Source organism: Ranitomeya variabilis, chromosome 2, assembly GCF_051348905.1.
Source record: "Ranitomeya variabilis isolate aRanVar5 chromosome 2, aRanVar5.hap1, whole genome shotgun sequence".
Taxonomy (NCBI): Eukaryota; Metazoa; Chordata; class Amphibia; order Anura; family Dendrobatidae; genus Ranitomeya; species Ranitomeya variabilis.
Genome location: NC_135233.1, coordinates 1,106,134,168 through 1,106,143,146, shown reverse-complemented (window position 1 = coordinate 1,106,143,146; position 8,979 = coordinate 1,106,134,168). Strand labels below are relative to the sequence as shown.

The 8,979-nt window shown below is 48.1% G+C and overlaps 1 non-coding gene across 1 annotated transcript; it reads left to right on the top strand.

Annotated features, from left to right (window-relative positions):
• Positions 1-8,677: 8,677 nt before the first annotated feature.
• On the top strand, positions 8,678-8,760 carry TRNAT-UGU (transfer RNA threonine (anticodon UGU)). Its single transcript has one exon. It is a non-coding gene; the product is annotated as a tRNA-Thr (tRNA).
• The last annotated feature ends 219 nt before the right edge of the window (positions 8,761-8,979 follow it).

Below are 8,979 nucleotides of genomic sequence, written 5' to 3'. Positions count from 1 at the left end.
CCAAAGATAGCAGACAACAAGCTTCAGCAAACCACAACTCAAAAGTCAACATTCAGGCTCCTACGAACAATAGTCTATCTCTTGAAGAAAGACACGTCTAGCATAATTAAGATTCAGCTTTTTGATAACGCCCATACTGTTAAGGTACCTTCACACGAAACGACTTTGTAACGATATCGCTAGCGATCCGTGACGTTGCAGCGTCCTGGCTAGCGATATCGTTTAGTTTGACACGCAGCAGCGATCAGGATCCTGCTGTGATATCGCTGGTCGTTGAACAAAGTTCAGAACTTTATTTGGTCGTCAGACCGGAGTGTATCGTCGTGTTTGACAGCAAAAGCAACAATACCAGCGATGTTTTACACTGGTAACCAGGGTAAACATCGGGTTACTAAGCGCAGGGCCGCGCTTAGTAACCCGATGTTTACCCTGGTTACCAGTGTAAAATGTAAAAAAAAAAACTACATACTCACCATCGCGTCCCCCGGCGTCCGCTTCCCACACTGACTGAGCGCCGTAAAGTGAAAGTGAAAGTACAGCACAGCGGTGACGTCACCGCTCTGCTGTTAGGGCCGGCGCTCAGTCAGTGCAGGAAGCGGACGCCGGGGGACGTGAATGTAAGTATGTACTGTTTGTTTTTTTTACATTTTACGCTGGTAACCAGGGTAAACATTGGGTTACTAAGCGCGGCCCTGCGCTTAGTAACCCGATGTTTACCCTGGTTACCCGGGGACCTCGGCATCGTTGGTCGCTGGAGAGCGGTCTGTGTGACAGCTCTCCAGTGATCAAACAGCGACGCTGCAGCGATCGGCATCGTTGTCGATATCGCTGCAGCGTCGCTTAATGTGACGGTACCTTAAGTGTAAGGGTACCGTCTCACAGTGGCACTTTTGATCGCTACGACGGTACGATCCGTGACGTTCCAGCGATATCCATACGATCTCGCTGTGTCTGACATGCAGCAGCGATCAGGGACCCTGCTGAGAATCGTACGTCGTAGCAGATCGTTTGGAACTTTCTTTCGTCGCTGGATCTCCCGCTGTCATCGTTGGATCGGTGTGTGTGACACCGATCCAACGATGCGTTCGCTTGTAACCAGGGTAAACATCGGGTTACTAAGCGCAGGGCCGCGCTTAGTAACCCGATGTTTACCCTGGTTACCATCGTAAAAGTAAAAAAAAAAAAACAGTACATACTCACATTCCGGTGTCCGTCAGGGTCCCTCGCAGTCTGCTTCCCGCTCTGACTGCCGGCCGGCCGGAAAGTAAGCAGAGCACAGCGGTGACATCACCGCTGCGCTCTGCTTTCACTTTACGGCGGCACTCAGTCAGAGCGGGAAGCAGACTGCGAGGGACCCTGACGGACACCTGAATGTGAGTATGTACTGTTTTTTTTTTTTTACATTTACGACGGTAACCAGGGTAAACATCGGGTTACTAAGCGTGGCCCTGCGCTTAGTAACCCGATGTTTACCCTGGTTACCCGGGGACTTCGGCATCGTTGGTCGCTGGAGAGCGGTCTGTATGACAGCTCCCCAGCGACCACACAACGACTTACCAACGATCACGGCCAGGTCGTATCGCTGGTCGTGATCGTTGGTAAATCGTTTTGTGAGACGGTACCCTAACCCAAAAGGACAGACACCCCAATTCACCCAACCAACACTAAAAGGCCGGACTGCATACTGCAAAAAAATGGAAAAATGTGGGCTAGAACCCCATGATAAAATGGGGCAGCACAGGTGCAAAATTCTGATGAAAACGGCTCCCGCTATTATCATGGAGGTCTGCTGCATCCTTCGAGTGCATTTGTTATCTGACCTGGTGCTGGTGAGGCTTTTCTGTCCTTATAAGTTCAGTAACATGGCTGCCGCTGGATGACATTTATCTCATATATAAAGGACCACCTAAAATCCCTTGTAGGTGTTTTACTCACTCTGGTGAGGAAATCAGGAGGCTTGTTCCTTTAAAAGTACATGGGGGGTTATTTGCTTCATAAACCCCAGAAGCAAAACAGAAAATAAACAAAATTTACAACAGACAAGTACAACACAAAATGTCCATAGCAGGACTGGGCACACGGACTGGGGTAGTGTCCAGTCCTCAGGCTCAGTCTGGAGCCAAACACACAGGAGGCCTTCTCCCTCCCAACACACAGACCATGTGCTAAGTAACAGCCTCCATTATATAGGCTGTAGCCACACCCAGAGGTGAGGGATGTGGGTAGCCAGACCCCCATCTCTCATAGCTACCCGCAACCCGGTCCAAGGTGCACCAAACAAACCTCTTACTGCTTACATGCTCTAGTGAAAATACTCTGGGTTACATCACAGAGAGCAGCCATCTCTGTGACTCATACCTCCCATCGACTACGCGTCCATTAGCCTCCTTACACCCTGATAATCCGCCTACTGCTCATCTACCCAGACCCTTCACCCACTCCTTAGGCTAGGTTCACATTGCGTTAGGGCAATCCGTTTAGCGCTAGCGCTAGCGGATTGCGCTAACGCAATGTTTATTTAGGGGCCGTGTTAGGGGTCGCGTTAACGTCCCCACTCTCGCAGATCCCCGATCTGCGAGAGCGGGGAACGGACCTCGGGCGCGCGGCGGACGCTGCAAGCAGCGTCCGAGGCGCGTCACAGAAGAACGGCACATCACTAGCGCGAGCCGAAAAAGGCACGCGCTAGTGATGCGCTGCAGGAGAAATTGACATTGCTGTCAATGGGCACGCTAACGGCCCCGTTGCACGGCGTTAATTGCGACATTTTCGGCGTGCAACGCTGTCCGTTAGCGTGCACACATTAACGCAATGTGAACCCAGCTTTATTGTCACCCATCCAGTCCTGTTTGTGTTACAACATCAGGAAGTCACATCAGGTTACTGTGGCCATCACCACGTCATAATGTTGTCTATAGTTTATTTTAATTATTTTAGAGTGAAAAAAATTCCGAAATTTGAAAATAAAAAAAAATGTGTTTGTTTCCTCATTTTATGAGACCTGTAACTTTATTATTCTGCTATATTACAGCTGCCATCTGCCCTGTACGTAGCGGCATGGCTCCTGACCCTGAGGGAACAGCAGGAGAACAAAGGGATTAAAGGGAGACATCTTGTGATCCAGGTGCAGTGCTGGAGTTACATGGAAGGCTTGGATACAGAGCGTTGGTGTTATAGTGGTGAGCATAGCTGCCTTGTTGGTGGTATAGTGGTGAGCATAGCTGCCTTGTTGGTGGTATAGTGGTGAGCATAGCTGCCTTGTTGGTGGTATAGTGGTGAGCATAGCTGCCTTGTTGGTGGTATAGTGGTGAGCATAGCTGCCTTGTTGGTGGTATACTGGTGAGCATAGCTGCCTTGTTGGTGGTATAGTGGTGAGCATAGCTGCCTTGTTGGTGGTATACTGGTGAGCATAGCTGCCTTGTTGGTGGTATAGTGGTGAGACTAGCTGCCTTGTTGGTGGTATAGTGGTGAGCATAGCTGCCTTGTTGGTGGTATAGTGGTGAGCATAGCTGCCTTGTTGGTGGTATAGTGGTGAGACTAGCTGCCTTGTTGGTGGTATAGTGGTGAGCATAGCTGCCTTGTTGGTGGTATAGTGGTGAGCATAGCTGCCTTGTTGGTGGTATAGTGGTGAGCATAGCTGCCTTGTTGGTGGTATAGTGGTGAGCATAGCTGCCTTGTTGGTGGTATAGTGGTGAGCATAGCTGCCTTGTTGGTGGTATACTGGTGAGCATAGCTGCCTTGTTGGTGGTATAGTGGTGAGCATAGCTGCCTTGTTGGTGGTATACTGGTGAGCATAGCTGCCTTGTTGGTGGTATAGTGGTGAGACTAGCTGCCTTGTTGGTGGTATAGTGGTGAGCATAGCTGCCTTGTTGGTGGTATAGTGGTGAGCATAGCTGCCTTGTTGGTGGTATAGTGGTGAGACTAGCTGCCTTGTTGGTGGTATAGTGGTGAGCATAGCTGCCTTGTTGGTGGTATACTGGTGAGCATAGCTGCCTTGTTGGTGGTATAGTGGTGAGACTAGCTGCCTTGTTGGTGGTATACTGGTGAGCATAGCTGCCTTGTTGGTGGTATAGTGGGGAGCATAGCTGCCTTGTTGGTGGTATAGTGGGGAGCATAGCTGCCTTGTTGGTGGTATAGTGGTGAGCATAGCTGCCTTGTTGGTGGTATAGTGGTGAGACTAGCTGCCTTGTTGGTGGTATACTGGTGAGCATAGCTGCCTTGTTGGTGGTATAGTGGTGAGCATAGCTGCCTTCCTAGCAGTTGTCTGGGGTTTGATTCCTGGCCAACGCAGGAGCTGAATTTTGCATTTACTCTAAAACTTCATTTTTAGCTCCAGAGAAAAAAACATCAAAGGGAATTTGTCATCAAAAACAATTTTTTCAACAATATTGAAGAAAATATTTTCTATTTTTAATGGGAACCTGTCATGCAATAAAATGCTAATGACCTGCAGATATAGGGTTAATGGCTCAACATCTGAATGAGGAGTTATGCTGACAGGGCATACTATTTTTTTACTATTTTTTTCTGATCACTGTGATAGGGTATCACTGAATGGGGTCTGTGAGACTCAGCTTATTGCTGGATTTCACAGGCCACCGTACCCTGGGGTTATCACATGACCTCAGGGTACCATGGTAGGTATCGGGACCTGCGATTCTCATTGTGAGGGTCCGATGGTTATGGATCACCCCCCAAGGGCCGTGGGGTACTCGGTACCAGGTCGTTCGGTTCACGGGGGATGTCGTGGTGGCTGACCCAGTCCGTGGCCCGGGGACATCCGTATAAAAGGGAAAGGTCTTTAAAGGGATAAAGTTTATGTTCGTGACGCCACCTGTGGTATTCGGTCAGGGTGACCGACGCTGCTTTAAGGGGTCCGCTGGGGTGATGTTATTGCAGCTAGATGGTATACCTTCCCACAGGTGAAGTGTATCCCCAGGGCTTCCCAGTGTGTAGATGGTGGATGGTGAGAGGCGCAGTGAAGAACAAGAACACAAGGTTGCAGTCTCTTTACCTTTACTGAAGGCTTCAGCATCCACAGTCCAGGGCACCAGACCACAGGGCAGGCAGAGTCCGGCCGGTTTGGAGGCAAATCCAGAGTCCCCTTATCCAGGTGGAAATCAGTAGCCTTCCCTTGCGCTGCGGTGGTGTAGTCCCTTACTGCCTATGGCTTCACATAAGGGTCTCACAGATGTAATGTCTCTCTCTCTATCCCCCCTATAGGATAGGACAAACCCGTATGACTAATGACTTGAGCCGGTTTATAGGGTCTCTTAGATAACCCGGCTCTGTAGGTGTCACCGTGCCTCCTGGGTGTAGGTGAGGACAGGTAACCTGCAATTAGCTATCCTGCTGGTCTCTGAAATAAGGTGTAGAGGTCCTAACTCCCTCGGTGTTCCGGCTACCGGGATTCAGCCTGAGCGGGGCTGGTCCACTTCTGGTATCCTCTCCTTTGCTTCGACTTCCTTCACGCTCGCTGCAATACAATTCTGCCTTTCAATGTCTGAGGGCATGCACAGCTCCTTTAACCTTCAGTCCTCCTCAGACTACTGTCTGGAACTTTCTAACAGAACTCCTGACTGGAGCTCTGTCAGGAACTAACTTCTGTCTGGAACTGACTAACTTTCCCTACAGACTAACAGTTATATACACTCACTGGCCACTTTATTAGGTACACCTGTCCAACTTCTTGTTAACACTTAATTTCTAATCAGCCAATCACATGGCGGCAACTCAGTGCATTTAGGCATGTAGACATGGTCAAGACAATCTCCTGCAGTTCAAACCGAGCATCAGTATGGGGAAGAAAGGTGATTTGAGTGCCTTTGAACGTGGCATGGTTGTTGGTGCCAGAAGGGCTGGTCTGAGTATTTCAGAAACTGCTGATCTACTGGGATTTTCACGCACAACCATCTCTAGGGTTTACAGAGAATGGTCCGAAAAAGAAAAAAAATCCAGTGAGCGGCAGTTCTGTGGGCGGAAATGCCTTGTTGATGCCAGAGGTCAGAGGAGAATGGGCAGACTGGTTCGAGCTGATAGAAAGGCAACAGTGACTCAAATCGCCACCCGTTACAACCAAGGTAGGCCTAAGAGCATCTCTGAACGCACAGTGCGTCGAACTTTGAGGCAGATGGGCTACAGCAGCAGAAGACCACACCGGGTACCACTCCTTTCAGCTAAGAACAGGAAACTGAGGCTACAATTTGCACAAGCTCATCGAAATTGGACAGTAGAAGATTGGAAAAACGTTGCTTGGTCTGATGAGTCTCGATTTCTGCTGCGACATTCGGATGGTAGGGTCAGAATTTGGCGTAAACAACATGAAAGCATGGATCCATCCTGCCTTGTATGGAGCATCTTTGGGATGTGCAGCCGACAAATCTGCGGCAACTGTGTGATGCCATCATGTCAATATGGACCAAAATCTCTGAGGAATGCTTCCAGCACCTTGTTGAATCTATGCCACGAAGAATTGAGGCAGTTCTGAAGGCAAAAGGGGGTCCAACCCGTTACTAGCATGGTGTACCTAATAAAGTGGCCGGTGAGTGTATATGTGGGGAGTCACCTAATAAATAGGAGCAGAAGCTCCCCCTGGTGGCCCGGAGTGTGAATGTGTTGCATGTTTGTGATACCTGGATGTAGTTATCCTTTCTTGCTTCCAAACGTAGCATCACTCTCCCCGAGAGGAAAGCAATGCCACTGTGATGACCAGGACCCTGGGGCGCCACAGTTAGTAAAGGGTTCTTTTGACCCCCTTCTAATAACTCAAATACTGCTGTCGTGATTGACAGCAATATTTAAGGGGTTAATCGGCCCCAATTGGTGGCAAAACCGGCCAGGCCGATACAGCAGGGTGTCAGCTGTCACGGCGGTGCTGTTCTCATTTTCCTCAGCACTGTTAAAAGCAGGCACTGAGGAATAAGGCCCCTTAATGACTGCCGTTAAAAGGAGTATTGGCGGTCATTAAGGGGTTAAAGAAAAATACAGAAAAAAAAGGAAATCTTTACCAGGAGATGAAACCTGTGATGAGCACAGTGACATAAGATGTGTCCTCTGAGACTGACAGCAGGATTTCATGTTAAAGGAATAAAACTAATTCTGCGTTGGCCGGGAATCGAACCCGGGTCAACTGCTTGGAAGGCAGCTATGCTCACCACTATACCACCAACGCTGAGATACTGGTGCTTATCTCCAGGTCTACCAAAATGAATCACTTTTGTCGTCCTACAGCAAGCATATCGTCTCTTCAGAGAGGAAGAGGACTAGAACACTAGTGCCACCTATAGGAGGTAGCAATTCTAGAAGTCAGTATGGACTCTCCAACAAGTCTTGCCACATGACTTCGGATAAAAAGCCAAAACAAGAATCTCAGTTTGCAGACACTGTGTTTCAGGGTGGTGCGACTCATCAGTGCAAAGTGCGAGATCTGGTATGGCTGGATGAGAGGCGTCTGACCGGGATCCAAGGGGCAATGTTTTTCCTTGCGGAGGTTGACATGTCAAGCCTGATATGCCGAGGTGAGGAGACTTTAAACTGCAATGCTCTTCTGGGAAATATGCAAATCGTCTCTTCAGAGAGTAAGAGGACTAGACCTCGAGTGCCCCCTATTGAAAATAGTATTACTAAAAGTCAGTATCGACCACAGTATGTCAGTCATGGAGCATCGCATGATAGCGGCGTGCACTCTGCATCAATCAGTGACTGTCCACGGATGGCTGCCAGTGAGCGACTGCAGGGAGTAGATAGCTCTACTTTTTCTCCCTTTGTCTTCCAGTTTGGCTGCTGCAGACGATCACTGAGGAGATTTACTGCAGATTTGATTTGCGTTATGGCTGCTGATGAGAAAACTGTTTTTTTGTGTTCCTTGTAAAGGTTTTTTTTAGGTTACAGTCATGGCCAAAAGTTTTAAAACAAGTTCTGTTTTTTACATTTTCACTCTTCATTGTTTTTTCGCTCTTTTTGCTGCTGTTTCTCTGGTTACTGATATCCAATTATAAATATTTCAGAAGTGTTTACACTTTATGATGAATCCATGAAGTTTCTGTGGCACCTCAATATTCCCGGCATTGCCCCTTATTCTCCAGATTTCTGCCCTTTACCCCGGCAGCTTCTGGGCGAATCCTTAGCTCCGAGTTTATCACAATTTCTTGGTTTCTGGTTTGTTGGTTTTTGAGGACTGACCGCAGGTTCTCAATGGGATGAGATCTGTGGTGTTTCATGTCCATGGACCAAAATGACAACATTTTGTTCACCGAGCCACTTAGTCATCACTTCCATAATGTTAGAAAATCATCATCAACACATAGGGCCTAGATGATGGAAGAAGATGCACTTTGAGGAGGTTTTTATGGCCATGATTGTACGCTAAACTCAAGGGGTTTCATCAGAGAAAATACCTGCAGGAAGTACAGAGAACAGATTGCAGAGGACATTAAAGCCTCATCCAGGTCAGGCACCAATTCCTCCACCTTTTCAAAAATAATATCCTGAAACAAATTAAAAAAAAACAAATAAACAATCGCAGAATCCCAGAGGGACTGTAGTCTCAGATGTCTCCAGTGTAAAGTATCTCATGGGTGCCGGCAGGATGTCTTCTCCTCTGAGCACATTATGGGGTTGGTCACTGAGTCGTCTGCAGGTCATAAGGGAGTGTCTTCACGAGATAGAAGATAAATCAGCTGTAGTCGTGGCCGAGTGGTTAAGGCGATGGACTTGTAAATCCATTGGGGTCTCCCCGCGCAGGTTCAAATCCTGCCAACTACGTGGAAGGTTTTTTGTGGTAGAATGATGTGAGGAAGAACTGACAGGATAGGTTTCTTCTAACTGCAGAGGCACGCCATCCCAGGAGAGTGAGATCCCAGTATCTCTGTAAGCATTCTTACATCTTTTGATTATTTTTCATCATGATTAGATCTTTATTCATTTAGGTTGTCTCCCTTCCCCATTTAGTAAAGGTTCCTTCACACTGAACAACTTAACAAC